We start from the raw sequence: 18755 nt of genomic DNA, 5'->3' as shown, positions 1-18755 counted from the left end.
AATTGGCAATCTTTTGTTAAAAAGATCTTTCCTAATAGGAATCAATTAGGGTTAGACGCATTGATTGTACACGATTCTTTCTCCATATAATTCTGAAAATATGGTCTAGGTTTAGAGAGCTTTTAATTTGCATATCATATCAATTTGCATGTGATTGATGCATATATTGTGGGTCTAAACTCTCCAATTCAAATAGTGTTTAAGGAAAGGAGTTTAGGAAATCTTATCTGCATTTAGAATTGTTTTGAATACATATCAGATAAAAGATTGTGATTGCATATTGTTTTGAAAAACCTTTCCATGTTTATCTCAATCGGTGTTTAATGTGATTGGATTGAGGGGGAGTCTTTATCTTCTATAAAAGGTTTTGAAACTGCATTATGAGATGTAGAGTTTTCTGATTGAGAATTTTAATTGTGCTGCATAGTCTGCACTAACTGTTTTACAAAACTCTCATTGTTTGTTGATTGATTGATCATACTGCTTGTTCACTGCATTCATCACTTGCATATGTGATTGAGATCAGTGAGGCTTCAAGGCAAGATTGAATTTGAAGGCGTGTCCAGATTTCTTCATCTATACAGATTGCTTCATAGTTGTTTAGAATAGGTCTTTTACAGTTGTAAGCAAGTTAGCATTGTTGCTAGTCAATGTGGTTGTGTTGAATACCACTACTTGTGATCTGTAACGATTTGATTCATATTGGATTTGATTCTCGTGTTGGCTACGTTAAAAGCCACGCAGTGAAGTTTCCTCAGTGGAGAGGTTTACACTGCGTCAGCAATTCTTGTGTTCTTTTATTTGTGTTGTTGCTTGTTTGAATAACTGTCATTACTCAAACTCTATCAATTTTGTTCCATCCGGTAATTACAATTGGCCTATTACCATTCAACATATGATTTCCCACTACGACGAGGAAACCGGAGCTTCAAGGAAGCAAAGAGAAAGATCACAAGATCGGTTCTTGAAGACAAGATCAAGTCAAATCGAGTCACTGATCTTGAGTTTAATGTGTATTCATTCCATATTGGTTGGTATAAATCTAAATTGATATGCATATCGGTTGTATTAAGTCAATAATCCCTTATGCATTAAAATGGTTTTTAACATGCATATCAATTTGAGACCTTGTTAGGAAAGTATCGATTGCACATTCAAAACCCTCTTCAATTGTTTCATGTATTACTTTGCATAATCTTTTACATTCACTCTCAAGATCAGTGATTCAATTGAGTGAAAGGAAGGCTGAAGATTGATTGCCTGAAATGTTGAATCTAGAGTTAGAATGGTTGTAAAACAAGTTAGCATTTGTTGCTAAGAAAAGGTGTTTGTTGTGAACAACACTACTTGTATTCTGTAAACTCTAGTGTTTAATATTGGATTGATTTTTCGTGTTGGCTACGTTAAAAGCCACGCAGTGAAGTTTCCTCAGTGGAGAGGTTTACACTGCGTTAGCAAATCTTCGTGTCATGTATCATACTTTCTTTGATTAAACTCTTGAGAAAAAGTATTTTATCAACACTGGTTCCATCTAGTATTTTCAATTGGCATCAGAGCGGGTTCTAGAACCTTCTAGAGATCCCAGGAAAGATGGAACATTCACGTGATAGGGCTACTGGGGGATCTATAAATAGTCCTCCCTGGTTCGAAGGTGGATGTGAAAAATACACTCAATGGAAGATTTACATGAAATCATACCTCTATGCTCAAGATGAACACGTGTGGAACATCGTAGAAAATGGCTGGAGTGTACCTATGACAAAAGCAAAAGAAGAAGGCGCTTCCACTACCACTCCCAAACCAAGGAAGGACTGGACTGAGGAAGAAGTTCGTAACTTGCAAGCAGATTTCAAAGCGAAGAACAGCATCTTCACAGCCCTATCGGAGCGGGAAAAACTGAGGATAAGTCATTGTGAGACTGCCAAGCAGGCATGGGATCTCCTACAGATTACATACGAAGGAAATAAAAAGGTACGTGCACAGAAACTGCAAGCACTGATTTTTGAATTCGAAACCATGACTATGGCAGATGATGAAACCGTGGATGACTTCCATGGTAGAATTCTTAAAATCTCCGGTCAGTGTCGCAGTCTAGGAGCACCTTTTGATGAAGATAAAATAGTCAAAAAGATACTCAGGGCTCTGCCGGAAAAATTTCACTCAAAGGTTACGAGCATAGAGGACTCTTTTGATATAGATGATTATCCACTTGATGAGCTCATCGGAAATTTGAAAACCTATGAGATGAGGTTAAAACCTGAGAAGAAAAACAAGGGCGTAGCCTTCAAAGCAGTGAAAGAAATTGAAGAGGAAGAAGGATCACTAGATCTTGCTCTACTGACGAAGGAATTCAAAAAATTTCTCAAAAGCAAGAACTCCTCTAAAAACACGAATGCTCCCAGAAGGAATAACTATATTGGCAGTGGTAACAACAGTGACTACAATAGTAAGAATGGAAGAGGAAACTTCAAAGGAAATCACTCAGGGAAACCAAAATGCTATGAATGTGGTGGTTTCGGTCACATTTCTACTGACTGTGGAAATAGGAAGCTTGGAAACAGCAACAACAAGTCACTCCTTTCAACTTGGAGTGATGATGAATCTCAAGAAATTGAAAATGTGGCTCTTGTCTCATCATTGTTGCCTGATTCTGAAAGTGATGAGTATTTTTCTGATGATGATGAAACAAATGTTCGCTGCAAACAACTCTACAAAGCTTCAAAGGCCACTCTGATTAGAAACTTGAGCTTGGAAAAAGAAGTAGATTTCCTGAGGACTGAAAAAGAAAAGGTGGAGAAACTATTCGAATCCTCACAATCTGCATGGAAACTGGAGAAAAGCAAACTCGTGAGTGAATCGGCAGATCTACAAGGTGACCAAAAGATACTGACGTGGAAGACTGAAAAGAATGAGTATCTCAACAAGATCAAACTTCTAGAACTGGATGTTAAAGGACAAAGAGCCCTGAACTTGGAACTGTTAGCGAAAAATGAGTCTCTACAACATGAGTTAAAATTAACTCAAGAAAGATTCATGAAGTTTGATATCAGCTCCACTTCCATGTCCAAGTTACTTGGATCAGGAAAAGCTCCTCATGATACATGTGGGCTAGGATACACTGGAGAAGATTCCAAAAGCACCAAATTCGTACGAGCCTCAAAACCATCTGTAGAGCAGATAGATGTCTCCCTTGATGATCATGTCAAAAGTGTAAGGGAAGGTAATTCAAACCAACATCATCAGGTAAAACTTGACCAAGAATCCCCCACTGGTCAACACAGGTACGCAAACCCTAGAACCTTTGTTCCTACTTGTCATCACTGTGGTAAGATTGGCCATATCAGACCTAGATGTAATGAACGGTTTTTAAACTTACAATTTTCTCAAGAAAAATGTACTGTTGAAACCTTACAGGTTGAGCTTAAAGAACAAAAGGAACTCATTAACAAATTAACTGAAATTGTTTCTCAAAAGAATCCTCAAACTGAAAGAAGAAAAGATGTCTGGACCAGAAAAATTAAAAGCAAAAATCATTGGTCCCCTGTTGGTGAAACTGATGATACATGTCTTTTTGTTTGTGCTAGCAAAATTCATCAACGCTCTCACATTGAGGCAACTTGTTTGGTAGCTTTAACTGCATTTGCTGACAAACGACGAGATTTTTGGTATGTTGACAGTGGTTGTTCTAGACACATGACTGGAGACAAAACCTGGTTTACTTCATTTGAGGATGAAAATACCTCTGGATCAGTCACGTTTGGAGATGGGAGGAAAGCTAACATTCTAGCTCGAGGTACAGTAAACACTCCAGGTATACCTAACCTTAAAAATGTGTTATTTGTTGAAGGATTAACTGCAAATCTGATTAGCGTCAGCCATTTGGCTGATGACTATGAAGATGTGTGGTTTAACAAACAGAGATGTTTGGTCCTAAATCAGAAAGGTGAAGGTATCATGGGAGGTATGAGATCTGTTGATAACTGTTATCATATTCAAGCAAATGAATCTTCTAGTTTGCAGTCTTGTTTGTCTATTAAATCCACAGAGGAAACCTTTGAACTTTGGCACAGAAAGATGGGACATATCAACTATCAGGACTTGCTGAAATTATCTTCCAAACAATGTGTCCGAGGCTTGCCAAATTTAAAAGGTAAAACTGACAAGATGTGTGGAGACTGCAAGGTTGGAAAGCAAACTAAGGCACCTCACAGAATGGTAAATTCTGCGACAACCTCACAAGTATTGGAACTATTACACATGGATCTCATGGGACCAGCTCAATCTGAAAGTCTTGGAGGTAAGAGCTACATACTAGTAGTTGTAGATGATTTCTCAAGATACACCTGGGTAAACTTCTTGAAAGACAAAACTGAAACGTTTGAGTCCTTTAAGAACTTGAGTCAAAAATTAATCATTGAGAAACAATCATCTAATAACTGTTTAGTGAAAATAAGATCAGATAATGGAACTGAATTTAAAAATGCCTCTTTTTCTAACTACTGTCATGAGCTTGGTGTGTCACATGAGTTCTCAGCTCCAATAACCCCTCAACAAAATGGGATAGTGGAAAGGAAAAATAGGGTACTGCTAGACATGGCTCGAGTTTTACTACACGCTGCAGGTTTAAGCAAAAACTTTTGGGCTGAGGCGATCAGCACTGCTTGCTACACAATAAATAGAGTATTCCTTAGACCAGGTAATGATCAAACTGCTTACGAGCTGTGGAAAGGTAAGAAGCCAAATGTTAAACACTTTCATGTTTTTGGCAGTCCTTGTTACATTCTACGAGATAGAGAACACCTTGGTAAGTTTGATGCTAGAAGTGATGATGGTGTGTTCTTGGGGTATTCTCTGAACAGCAGAGCATATAGGGTTTACAATAAAAGAACTCGTGTTGTTATGGAATCCATTAATGTTTCTATTGATGATCAATGTGTGAAACAGGAAGTAACATTTGCAGATACCTCACCCTTCTCGGTCACACCTTCACAGAATACTGAAACATCATCTGAGGAAGAGGAAGAGGAAATCCATGACAACATTTTTGAACCAGCTCCCACCCAAAGAAGAGGGTTCAAGCAAGTTCAAAAAGACCACTCCACTCAAGATATCATCGGCAATCTAACAGATGGTCCGATGACAAGGAGAAAGGCTGCAGTTCAGGTAAGTCCCTCTGAGGTAAGTGAAGAAAATGTATTACTGTGTTTCATTACCGAAAATTTGGTAAGCATGAACATTATATCTCATTTTGGTTTTGTGTCCATTATTGAACCAAAAAATATTAAGGCAGCCTTGTTGGATGATAACTGGATTAGCGCCATGCAAGATGAACTGAATCAGTTTACTAGGAATGATGTATGGTACTTAGTACCAAGGCCTAGTAAGTGCAATGTTATAGGAACTAAGTGGATTTTCAGAAATAAAAGCGATGAAAAAGGAAACGTGATTAGGAATAAAGCCAGACTAGTTGCTCAGGGATATTCACAGGTCGAAGGACTTGACTTTGACGAGACATTTGCTCCTGTAGCTAGGTTGGAATCTGTTAGATTACTCCTATCCATTGCTTGTCATCTCCGGTTCAAATTGTTTCAAATGGATGTCAAAACTGCCTTTCTGAATGGATTTCTTCAGGAGGAAGTTTATGTAGAGCAGCCTCCAGGTTTCCAAGATCCACACAACCTAGATCATGTCTACCGGCTCAAGAAAGCCCTGTATGGGCTAAAGCAGGCTCCTCGAGCCTGGTATGAGAGACTATCCACTCATCTTGTGGGAAAAGGGTATGCTAGAGGATCCATAGATAAAACATTGTTTGTGAAACGAACCAAAAATGACATTATCATTGCCCAAGTGTATGTTGATGATATTGTATTTGGTTCCACTTCTAAATACCTTGTCAAAGAATTTCAATCTGTCATGGAAAGTGAATTTGAAATGAGCATGTGTGGTGAACTAACGTATTTTCTTGGACTGCAAGTAAAGCAGATAGACACAGGTTTGTTTCTCTCTCAATCAAAATACGCTGAGAACCTGATCAAGAAATTCGGTCTTGCTTCCAAGAAGACAGTGACCAATCCCATGAGTACAACTACCAAGTTAAGCGAAGATCATGAAGGAAAATCAGTTGATCCGACTCTCTATCGAAGTATGATCGGGAGTTTGCTCTATCTCACTGCCAGCAGACCTGACATCTCTTACAGTGTGGGTGTGTGTGCTCGATTTCAAGCAAACCCCAAAGAATCTCACCTGGACGCTGTCAAAAGAATAATCCGCTATGTGGCAGGTACAGTTAATTGTGGCCTTTTCTATACCTTCGACACTAATGTAGAAATTGCAGGATACTCTGATGCTGACTGGGGAGGAAATTTAAAGGATCGGAAAAGCACTTCAGGGGGATGTTTTTTCATTGGCAACAATCTGGTTGCCTGGCATAGTAAGAAACAAAACTGCATATCCTTGTCTACTGCAGAAGCTGAATATGTTGCCGCTGGAAGTTGCTGCACACAAATACTTTGGATGAAGCAAATGCTTCATGATTATGGCATATCTCAAGGTAAGTTGTCTATTTTCTGTGACAACACTAGTGCTATTAACATCACTAAGAATCCTGTTCAACACTCTCGAACAAAGCACATTGATCTCCGATATCATTTTATTAGGGATTTGGTTGAACAAAACATACTTGAGTTAAGCTTTGTGCCCACTGAAAATCAACTTGCTGATCTGTTCACTAAGCCTCTTGACACTGCTAGGTTTGAAATGTTGAGGAATGCCCTAGGGATATGTTCTAAGCATTAAGGCAAAATGATGACTGTCCACTATTGATTGAGAAAATTGTGATCCTAGTATCCCTTGATCACAGTCACTAGTGAAATGTACATATTTTCAGTCATGTATCTTATGTTATCATGCCTTATTCTGGACAAATGAAATTGTGTACTCATGTTTAGTCACTGAATCAAGTAACCCTACTATGCATCTTCACCTATAGCCTATGTGGTGGCATGTTTCCTTTTGTTTTCTGTCAAATGAGATTCAGTGAAGTAGACGAACTGCTTCTTTTGCTCACATAACTAATTCCCTCTTCTCAAAGTAATCAGGTCCTAGTTGTGGTGAACTTTCTAGGATTTGTAAGAAACGAGAACGGAAAATTGTATCCCATCTCTCAAAGTAATCAGGCCTTAGTTGTGGTGAACTTTCTAAGGTTTGCAAGAAACGAGCTGGTGAGTGATCTTTGCACGTAACATAAAATCATGCAGACAACTACTCGAGACTCTCTCCATGGAGCATCCTTGTTATGCTTAGTACCCTAAGAACATCTGTTCTGGGAGTTGCTGAGAAGAGTCTTGTTACATGAGTAATATTTGTCACTAAATAAAGGAGATCTTTGACTCCACTAAAACATGTGCTTGGGAACAATGATTCCTGCTCCTTCTTAGGAGATTTCATGAGCTTTACTTTAGTTCTCTTACTTCACTCCTTCTCTATGACACTAAACTCTTTTCTAAGCCCCACATCATGGTTATATTCACTTCTATCACAGGTTTACTCCTTAAGGTCTAACTATGAGTACCAATTCTTATTGTTGAGAGAATACATCATGCTTCGTACTCTGAACTATGTGCCTTCCACTAAGTGATCTGTGCTCTCTGTGATTAAACTTCGCTATATTTTCTCTCCTCGATATGACCTATGCATTCATTGCCTTGATACTTGCAAAGGAAACGATCCTCTGATATACTTGCAGATTCCCTGAATATATTTTGGCTCTTCGTTTCCTTCCTTGATGGTAATCTGCCTACAATTAATTTCCATAATGATTATGCCTAAGTTGAGGGGGAGAAGTTATCTGCATGCATATATCTAGGGAAAATAAATTGTCATAACTTCTCTCCCCATTTGAGCCGTTCTCCCAATCGGTGTGTTCCTTGGTCTTCCTAAAACCTAACTGTTCACTACATATAGCCTCTCTTGTCTCCCTCGGATGTTACTCTTGGTTGTCTCTGTGTGCAGGTTCTTTCACCCACTGCTCTCTCACCATGGTTCGCTCACAGCAAACAACTCGCCTTGGAGGACATCGCCGCCTGCCTCCTCCAGAAGAAGGTCGTCAGGCCGCTGCCAGAGCCGGGATTCTCCATCCCGGCATGCACCGTACACGCAGTCGGAGTCCTCCTCCTCCTGTCTCTCTGGAAAGTCTCCGTGATCAGATTCTAGTGGCTGACTGGCGAATTGCTTGCCTCACGACGGACATGGACGACATGCATTCTCTTCTGGTTCGAACTCGTCATGCCCTGACCACTCTCACACAGGAGATCCGGAACATGCAGCGCCACCCTCCCGGGTTTGACGCTCCCGGTCCCTCCCATGCCATGCAGGAGCCTGTCGCACCAGAGGAAAGCTCGGATTCCATGGATGAAGAGGAATTTCTGGACACCGTCACCAAGCTTTGTGAGGAATTTGACGTGCCCTCCCATTCAAAGGGGGAGAAGTAACTTGATTTTTCTTAACTTATTTCTGTTTCTGCATTTTTAATTTTTGATGGACAAAAGTTTTTTTTTGGTGTGTAAGTGCATAAGCACAGATACTCTTGGGATGCTTGCTATTATTATTCTTAAGTAATCGTATTTTGGCTACTTGGATCCGGAAAAGGATGGAAACTGATTCCTTAATCCAAGTAGCACCCTTTGTTTAGTGATTAGTGTTTATCTGTGAAACCTAACTTGCAGGACAAAAGATGAAAAATCATGCGTTGAATGGGAATGCCCAAAGGGGAGATTGTAAGTACATTGGCCTATTACCATTCAACATATGATTTCCCACTACGACGAGGAAACCGGAGCTTCAAGGAAGCAAAGAGAAAGATCACAAGATCGGTTCTTGAAGACAAGATCAAGTCAAATCGAGTCACTGATCTTGAGTTTAATGTGTATTCATTCCATATTGGTTGGTATAAATCTAAATTGATATGCATATCGGTTGTATTAAGTCAATAATCCCTTATGCATTAAAATGGTTTTTAACATGCATATCAATTTGAGACCTTGTTAGGAAAGTATCGATTGCACATTCAAAAACTGTTTTAAATCTTTCTATATTTATCTTAATCAATTATCAAGAAAAGATTTGATTGAGGGGGAGTTTTTCTCCCTTATAAAAAGGTTTCAAAACTAAAGTTTTGGTTAGGGTTTTTGACGGCTGAAATTGGTTTCTCTTTGAACTTCTTGTTTTGTTCAAATCGTTTTCGAAAAACCCTCTTCAATTGTTTCATGTATTACTTTGCATAATCTTTTACATTCACTCTCAAGATCAGTGATTCAATTGAGTGAAAGGAAGGCTGAAGATTGATTGCCTGAAATGTTGAATCTAGAGTTAGAATGGTTGTAAAACAAGTTAGCATTTGTTGCTAAGAAAAGGTGTTTGTTGTGAACAACACTACTTGTATTCTGTAAACTCTAGTGTTTAATATTGGATTGATTTTTCGTGTTGGCTACGTTAAAAGCCACGCAGTGAAGTTTCCTCAATGGAGAGGTTTACACTGCGTTAGCAAATCTTCGTGTCATGTATCATACTTTCTTTGTCACGCGTTTTTTCATTTGAGGACCTAGAATCAGCTCCAACAAGGATGCCTCCGTTGTACAATAGACCAACAATTGTTGTCCCTTTTGTTTCTCCAGCTGAAGAGTATTTTGAACTCGAGTAGCCCATATTTCTGTCAAAAAAGGTGAATGACAAATAAAGCATTTACAAATTTGTTACCTCACAATACAAGGAAATTAAGAACATACAACTAATGGAAAATGGAGTGAGGCACCAAATTTATCATTTTTGAGAGTCTTGACAGTTTTATCACTTTTGAAAGTGAATATCTTGAGAATACGTGACAAATTTGTTACTATTAAGTTTTTTTTGGTTGTAGAGAAACCTCACAATACAAGGAAATTAAAAAATATAAACAAAAAAATAAGGAAAGAAGAACTTTTACCTCACAAACACACGGAAATTTAAAAAAAAACAAATAAAAAAGTAAGGAAAAAAATCCTTCAGGGCAAGGGAGGCAAAAAGCTGGGTAGAAGTGGAAATAAAATACCAAGAAATTTGCTGTAGTCCCAAACCAAATCAAACCCACCTGTTTGCTCCCTTTTTGGTTTTAGGAGAACACTATGGGGTAAAAATTATATTGTGTTTGAGAATACTCAATTTTAAAGTTAGAATTTACTCATTTATAAAGTATAAACTATGCGTTTAAAAAATGTTGTGAGCTAGCTTGATAAGGGTCATTGATCTCATATGGTACATGACGTACTAGATCCTAGCATACAAGTGATGGTCACCCTGTTATATGACAAAATGCAACATTACATTGAACATATTTCCTTCAACCCTTGATGTTCAAGCCGCTTACAACTTATATGAGAGTCTGAGCTAATCATCTGTGGTAGTAATTTTGGAATGTAAAGACTTTTATAAGCTACACTGGAAATGGGGAACTTAATTTTGCCACACTTGCCAAGAACATATCTCCAAGTTTCATAACAAAAAGTTTACTCAGATCAATTTCAGGCAATCCAAAAGTGAATAGAATGAGTGGACAACTATAGATGAGTACTATCTATTTAATATCATCAATGTAGAGCAAATATACATGTTAGTTAATTAAGAGAACTACTTTTTGTAGTATTTGTTCATAACAGAGGAATGTACATAGTAACCCAGAAATGTGTGGCAATTATCCTTTTGTGATAACAGAGAGAGAGAGAGAGAGAGAGAGAGAGAGAGAGAGAGAGAGAGAGAGAGAGATTCTAAATGTGCCTTCATAAAATTCTGCGACTTTTTTCTTTCTTTCTTTCTTTATTTTTCTTTTTTTTTGGTTGGTTTGGGGGTTTGGGAAATTTTGACACGGTCTACAGCAACTGAACCCTCACAACCTTGTAACGATGAGCTACTAAAAATCACATCCCTAAACATTGTTGTGGGATTGAAGCAAGTGCATGGGGGTATTCAAGATCTAAATACAGCAGCTAGCCTCAGTATGGTTTGGGGAATTTTGACAGTCTACAGAAACTGAACCATCACAACCCTGTAATGATGAGTTGCTAAGAATCGCATCCCAAAACATTGTGAGATTGAAGCAAGTGGGGGTATTCAAGATCTAAATACAGCAGCCTGAGTAATCAGTATGGGTTGGGGAATTTTAACACAGTCCACAGCAAGGTTGATTCATGACTTGCTTATCAAGGAAGAGAGAATTATAAGGGATAAATAAGTTACTAAGGAGATTCCAAGAACAACAACGATGATGATGAGTGAAAACAAAAACTAGCAGTACAAGACCAGAGATAAAACAAATATGAACAATGGAAGACAGAAAGAATATATAAGTAGATGTTTATAGCTACACTCACATGTGCTCAGGCTGAGAGCTATCAGAAGTGATTTCCGGCGGTACTTCCAATTACAGCTTTCTCCAGAGCTCTCTCTCTTGCTGTATTCCTCTGCTTGGGTTTAGTGGTAGAAAAAGGGAGTAAGAAAGATGTTTGCTCCAAGGATTTGCACCATAGGGGGAGAAAGAGATGTCAAGGATTAGCCAAAGGCATTGCCTAATTTTAAGTTACTTTTTAAGTTCGGGCATTGGGTATGTTCCTGGCTGCATTGAGCAATGTACCAGGCTGCATTGGTAAACGTACCCACATATGGAACTAGAAATGTTGCATTGGTAGGGTACACACACAAATGGAACTAGAAATCTTGCATTGGTAGGGTACACCCACATATGAAACTAGAAATCTATGTAATGATTTTGGTTGCTTACTCAATCCAAAATCCAAATACGTACTGTTTTCTTTTTGCCTAGTGTCCCTACCATCCTCCGAATAATGATTTCTCATTAAAAAGGTATTGCAACAGCTCTATAACACACTCTTCGTTTCAACAAATTTTCCTACAAAACTTATTTATCAATCAGACAAATCTACCCAAGAGAGGTCTGATCTTCCCTGCTTATTTTTAAGAAACTGGACAACTATTATATGTATGTGCATTTATTTCTCTGAATTAGGGAAGACCATTATAAGCATATGTTTCTTTGTGCATGACCAGAATTAATTTTTTCTTTTTTCTTTTTTAAGGTTTTCTTTTTCATTTTCTTCAGAGTTTGACTTATCTCAATTTAATTATACCAACATGTTTTTCTAAAAAAATACAAAAACAATAAAACGAAAGGCAAGAAATTTGAACTAACTAGTGGCAGACGCATGATTATATATGTGAGGGGGCGAAATTCTTTTCCCAATAGAGAATAAAACTTCAATGAATAGCAATATTTTCGTGTTCAAATGTCGCTAACATATTGTATCAATACTTACCAAAAAGTAAATATCCATACATTACCCAGAAAACAAAACTCATAAAATTTCCAAGCAGAAAGAAAAATTTTAAATTAAATCATCTATAATATAGCAAATAAACTAACCAGCAAACTTTAATAAAGAAAAACTAAATTGATGTCCACAGAGTAGGTGATCAATATCTATAAAGAGAAATTATATATTTCTTTGTTTAATATATGTTGGCCAGACAGCATCTTTGTACACAAAGGTTTTCTTTTTCTTTTTTTGTTAAAGTTGTTACACAAAGGTGGGGGCAATGATAGGGGTGAGAGTGTATTACATGCACTGTCAGTGCATGAGTGCTTGTAATATGAATGGATGTAATTTTTTTAATATTAAAATATATAAATGAATGAATTAGATGAGTGGTTGTTATTTTTTTAGAGATTAAAATAACCATCGGTGCACTTATACTGTCGGTGCATACAATTCTCTCAATTAGGTAGAAATCCAAATAAACCGGTATCAATCTGAAGGGCCGGGATATCACAAAACTAAAAAAAAATTCACTAGCACCAACCCTCACTGGGCCTTAATTAGCTGGGTCCACCAGATTTGAATCACCTTTCAGAAATTCTTCTTTTGCATGGAAAGGTATCCTTGACTCTAGACTTTTACTTACTGAAGGTATCAGATGGGAACATCGGTAATGGCTCAAGTATCAATTTTTGGTTATTTAATTGGGTTTACCCTTTCCCACTTTTGAATTTTCTTGATGATAGTCAAAGACAAATTATTAACACGTCTACGTCTGAGACTGTTGTAGATTATATTACATATTCTCATTGGCAGTGGCGGATCTAGGATTTGAAAATAGGGAGGGCTACATATTTATGTGTCCCTTTGAGCGAAGTCCAAATTTTTTTTTTTAAGTACAATAATGCACAGGTGTGCGAATGCAAGAGTGGGGAGATAAGAACTTGAGAGTTCAAGTGTTCAAAGATTGAATTTAGTCCGTAATTTAGGCATTTTTGCGAAGAATAAGAATTTGTGATGGACGGAGAGAATGGAAGAGCCAGAGAGGAGTTTAACTTCGATAATTTGAGAGTTCGGGTGGCTTCGTTAAACAAACATACATATAAACAAAAAATATACATCATATATATAGTTTTTTTTTTCAACCCAAAAGTTTGTTCTGAATATGAAGCCATGGATAGGACGAAATAGTTAGCAAATAAACCCAAGCCCAATCTGCTAAGTTAACTCTATAAACTTGAATTGATTACTCGACATTCGAATTAGGCCAAGCTCCTAGCCGAGATATTGAGATAGCACAACAATTGATAAAATGATAAGTATTGAAATCAATTAAACCCACAACAATTGCACAGCAGAAAGAAGACCCATTGATCGACCTTGATAAGTTTTGAAATCAATTAAACCCACTTACCCACGTCAATTAAACATTTAAACCCACATCAATTAAAGTATACATCTAATTTTTTTTTTAAGCCTAAAAATCTCGGACGGGTGCCAGCCCGCCCAGCCTTCTACTTGGATCCGCCCATGCTCATTGGAATGAAACTAATTAAACTACTTACTGTTTTACCTAGAGACACTGTTAAGAAAATTATGTCTACCCCTATTCCGTTCTTTCAACAGCAAGATGAAATGGTCTGGGGTCCTTCAGGTAATGGTAAACTCTCCATTAAATCAGCTTCTTCTCTACTTACTCAAAATATTTTTGCTCATTCCAGATCTAAACTATTAAGGAAAATGTGGAGGGCAAAGTTACCTCCTAAAGTTAAAGTCTTTGCCCGGCAACTATTTCGACAAAGGCTACTTACCAGAGACCACATTTACACTAATATTCCTATTGACAGAAGCTACCCATTTTGTCATACTCATCTGGAAACTCAGGAACATTTGTTCTTTAAATTGCAAGACAGGTTTGGCAGCTAACTTTTCCTCATATTGATTTAGATACTTGGAATGCTTCTTTCATTGATTGGATTCAGTTTCTTTTATCTTTTAAAAATTATGATTCTATTAATATTTTTACTGTAGCACTTTGCACTACTTATTCACTTTGGAAAGCTCGTAACGACCTTATCTTTAGAGATAAAATACATATTCCAATTCAAATAGTCCATGCTACAACCCGTTATCTGTTTCTTTATGATTCTTCCAATCCTATTCCTCCAAGAAGAATTTGTTCTCAAACCTTACTTAAATGACAACCACCTCATATCGGTTTCTTGAAATTAAATTTTGATGGTTCAGTTTTACAGAATCACAGTAGTGCAAAAGGCTTTGTTTTTAGGAATGCACAAGGTGAGCCTCTTTTAGTGGCTGCGAACCACCTTGGCTCATATGATGTCCTTACTACTGAGGCTATGGCTCTTAGAGCAGGCTTGCATGCTGCTTGGTTGCATGGATTTTCATACATTGAAGTTGAAGGTGATTCTAAGCTTTTGATTGACAGTATAACTGGTCGCATTCAAACGCCCTGGAGAATCAAGCCTCTGGTTCAAGATATTCTCAAGTTGGCCACTTTTCTCAACTCAGTTTCTTTTACGCATGTGAAGAGGGAAGCAAATTTCTTAGCTGATGCTATTGCCTCTGTTGGTCATCACGGTCCTGCTCAGAGTTGGAATAAAGCTTTACCCCTGACTGCTAGTCATGCTTTTATGTTTGATGAGTTAGGTCTTGGTTGTGTTAGAGGGTTTGTTTTGTAATTTTCTTCGCTTTGTCGAAGAAAAAAAAAAGACATGCTCTAATGCGTTTCCTTTTCTTCTTCCACCCCAATTTCCGCCCATTCAATTTTGATTCTTTTTTATCAGGATGAAATCAGGGTTAAAATGATTAAAATCCACTTCATTGATTTATGTTTTTTTTTTTTTTCAATATTGGTCACATCCTCACAACAAAAATATTGAAAGATCTAAACGTTCCTCTTCGGAGCAGAAATAGACATGGCACCAAAACACATAAAGATTGGCGTAGTCATTCATAAGGGCATATCCAACTCTTCATGGCGGCTGTCACTGCTCAACTCTCCAACATAACAATTGCATCACAATATTTTCACCAATGGAGTATTTTTTTACATCAGACAGAAATCACATAATGATATCTAACTTTCAAAAGTGATCAAAACGTCAAGACTTTCAAAAATGATAAATTTGGTGCCTCACTCTATTTTCCATTAGTTGTATCACTACTAGAATTTTGTTCATAGACATCGGCCTAGAACCGATGTTAAACTAATTTTCGACCGATGTCTTAGTGGGTGTAGATAAAGATATAGACATCAGTATAAGCGCGTTTTTAACCGATGTCCTAGACAACAACCAACATCGATTCTAAAAAACAAATTGATGTATAATCGTTATAATCATCATATTTTTGTATGTTAGGTATGTCTAATTCTTCATATTTTCACATTTTATGCTTAATAAAGTATATCTCGAACAATACCTAAGTGAACATTTAAATCGATTACAATTTCAGAAATGATGTCTAATACTCTCATAGACATCAGTCTCCAAAAAATTTTGTTTGTTCGTGTCCATTTTTATGTGCATCTTGCCGCCTTGTTCTCCTGAGAACGATGTATGTACCTTTAGGCAACATCAGTTAATCTATTAAGAATGATGTTTTATGTTACTAGGAACATCGCTTTTCGTTAGTTGAAACGATGTCTAGTAGTTTTGTAGACATCATTTCTATTTTTCAAAACTGATGTCCTGTATTTCATGGTAAATCGGTTTACTTTATAACAGCTGATTTGTACGTTGACAGTAGATAACGGTTTAGTGTTTAGATATCGATGTGCATTGGTTTTGTGTACATCGATTTTTGGGTGACATTTCGATATGTTCATAATCATGAGACATCAGTCCAGTTTTAGGTACTGATTTGTAATCTCTGAATTGACATCGTTTTCTTTGACATTAGTGTTTTGTTTCCCATTTATATACATCAGTTCATACATATAAAAATGATGTGCAAATAATCATGTAACTGGTGGTGGTGGGAAAAGATCTAGAAATACATTTCTCATCATCCAAAAATTGGGGCTTTCCATTAATTTTCTCATCTTCATTCATGGTTCTATATAATTCACAAAATAAAACCCCAAAACCTACAAATGCTAGCCCATAAACATATTAGCAACCAACTACATCAGTTCTACATACACCAAACTTTCCTTCAAAGCAAAAACTAGCCTTACTCAAAATCATGTTAGTAGCCAAAAGTCCTGTTGAACCATGTAGAAATCAAAATATTAACTGCAATAACTTTCCACCACCAGCAAAAGATTGCAAACCAATGGTATCCTACAACAAGGAACCAATACTTCAATATCACCAAAGCACAACTCAAGTTTCAATTGACATGATGAGGAAACTTGCCTCTTCTCTGGACTCAAGATAGTGAAGAACCCTACCCTTTACCTCATACTGGTTTTGAGGAAAAGTAAGATATTCTCCGGACTCCATCACCCAGTTCCTTGATGAATGCAGCAAGCTTTGGATGCTCCACATTCTTTTACAATATTTGCTTAACATGAGAAGTCACAGAAAGGGGACATTAGAAAATCTCGTCACCTATTAATGTACTACGATTGAACCCGAGACCTTGCATAGTGATATTGCTATTGCCAAAATATAACTCAAGTACATCTCCAGTAATTTAAATGATAAAAGAACTCAATCTCGCAGCAAGAATGGTCCCTAAACTGGCCAATACACTAAGGTCATTGACAACAGGTATTAAGAATCCATGACCATAATAAAGGCTTCTACTTTACAGATAAAAACTACCGCAAAATAGAGTCACAGCTGCTATGAAGATACAATAGTACAAAATTAAAACTAAAACCCTGCACATATTCCTCGCTCCTTAACTCTTTCTCATTCCTTCCAAGTACCAAAAGAAATCCCAAGAAACAGAAACTCAAACAGCAAACCAGATATTCAACTCACAATCACATAATTCAAAACAAAAACTTTCATCCATTAGAACCCAATTTCTGCAACTCCTAAATATTGATTATAACAACCAGTCGAACATATTGACAAAACATTCACAATATAGCAACACAAATACACAAGTTCCATTCAATCACCATTCATAAACAAAATGCACAATGAAGTGAAATTGGGTCACTCGCAGCAAATAGGTCATTTCGAGTATCCATCTTTCGGACAGCAGATGGAAAGCCATGAGGCCTTCTCACTTTTTCATTCACTTGATTGAATCCGTTTTAAAACTAGAAATGACTTGTATATCTTGCATTGTGGAAACTCAAATTGCAAGGCCATAGGATTATCATCTTGGTTAAAAAAAGAAGAAGAAGAATTAGTAGAGCATAAGAATTACAATGCTTATGAAATGTTGATTCAAAAATTTTGATCAAAAAAGCTTAACTAGTATTAAGCCTATCATTATCTTATTATTGTTGCTATCTAGCTCTTAAGGCACTACTCACTAGCAGTATATGAAAGGAACCTCAAATGCTTACCAAAATGTCTTCCAGACCATTGATAATGTTGTCAACTCTCCGCTGCAAGTACATTGGGTTGTACTCCGACGATTGAACTATGAAATAAAAGCCAAAAACACCAAATATCACCTCCCAGTCACACTGAACAACATATCCCAGCTGCTCCTTCGTCCTATATCCAGAAATACATCAACAATTTTAAGAGTATAAATCTCAATATACACCATCCACCCCCTAAAAGACTCATTATCAAATTCAGGTTTCTAGCAAGTCAATGTTTAAGTAACACTTTCAGCTCTAAAAAATTACCTTAGTTGATCGTAAAATGGTTCGTCTATAATTTCATCAAAAAGATCTATTAATGCTCTCAATCTGGTGGACTCAATCCCACTGCCCGCTCAATTTGAAAATATAGCTACAATGTGACATAAAAAAGAAAAGAAATCCACATATAAGGCGAAGAATGTACAGTTATATATGGATACACAAAAAAGAAACAAATCCGTTTTTATTACCTGAATCACAGAGTTTGTTTCAGTCTTGTACTTCACACTGACATCTCTAATGAGGTTAGCATCAGGAGCGAGACAAATACAAATGTTCTTAAGCATCAGTTTGGTAGGAAGTGGTTGTCCAGAAAAAATTGTTTTCACCATATTCAAAAGGCTAATTGCTTCTTCTTCTAACAGATTTCCATAACCAAGGCCTTCAATGTAAAGCTGCACATATAGAGATGGCAGTAAGTTGAAAATAGTTCTACATTTTCCACTAAAAAAACTCCAAAATACAATAATGTAATTTCTCATTTGACAGTTATGTACTCTCTGATTCTTTCAGATATATTTCAGAGCTATTAATAAATGAATGAAATAAAAGAGGAACACATGAAATATAGTCCCAATTGAACTAAATTAACAAAC

General features: G+C 37.0%; 1 long non-coding RNA gene across 1 annotated transcript; it reads right to left on the bottom strand.

The window, feature by feature from the left end:
* Positions 1-17873: 17873 nt before the first annotated feature.
* On the bottom strand, positions 17874-18525 carry LOC112170022. The gene is made up of 3 exons (XR_002924998.2): positions 18351-18525; positions 18145-18250; positions 17874-18007 (listed from the first exon to the last, which is right to left on the bottom strand). It is a non-coding gene; the product is annotated as an uncharacterized LOC112170022 (long non-coding RNA).
* Positions 18526-18755: the final 230 nt, after the last annotated feature.

The sequence above is a fragment of the Rosa chinensis genome, chromosome 6, assembly GCF_002994745.2.
Source record: "Rosa chinensis cultivar Old Blush chromosome 6, RchiOBHm-V2, whole genome shotgun sequence".
Lineage (NCBI taxonomy): Eukaryota > Viridiplantae > Streptophyta > Magnoliopsida > Rosales > Rosaceae > Rosa > Rosa chinensis.
The sequence above is the reverse complement of the archived record's forward strand: the minus strand, read 5'-3'. Positions and strand labels throughout refer to the sequence as shown.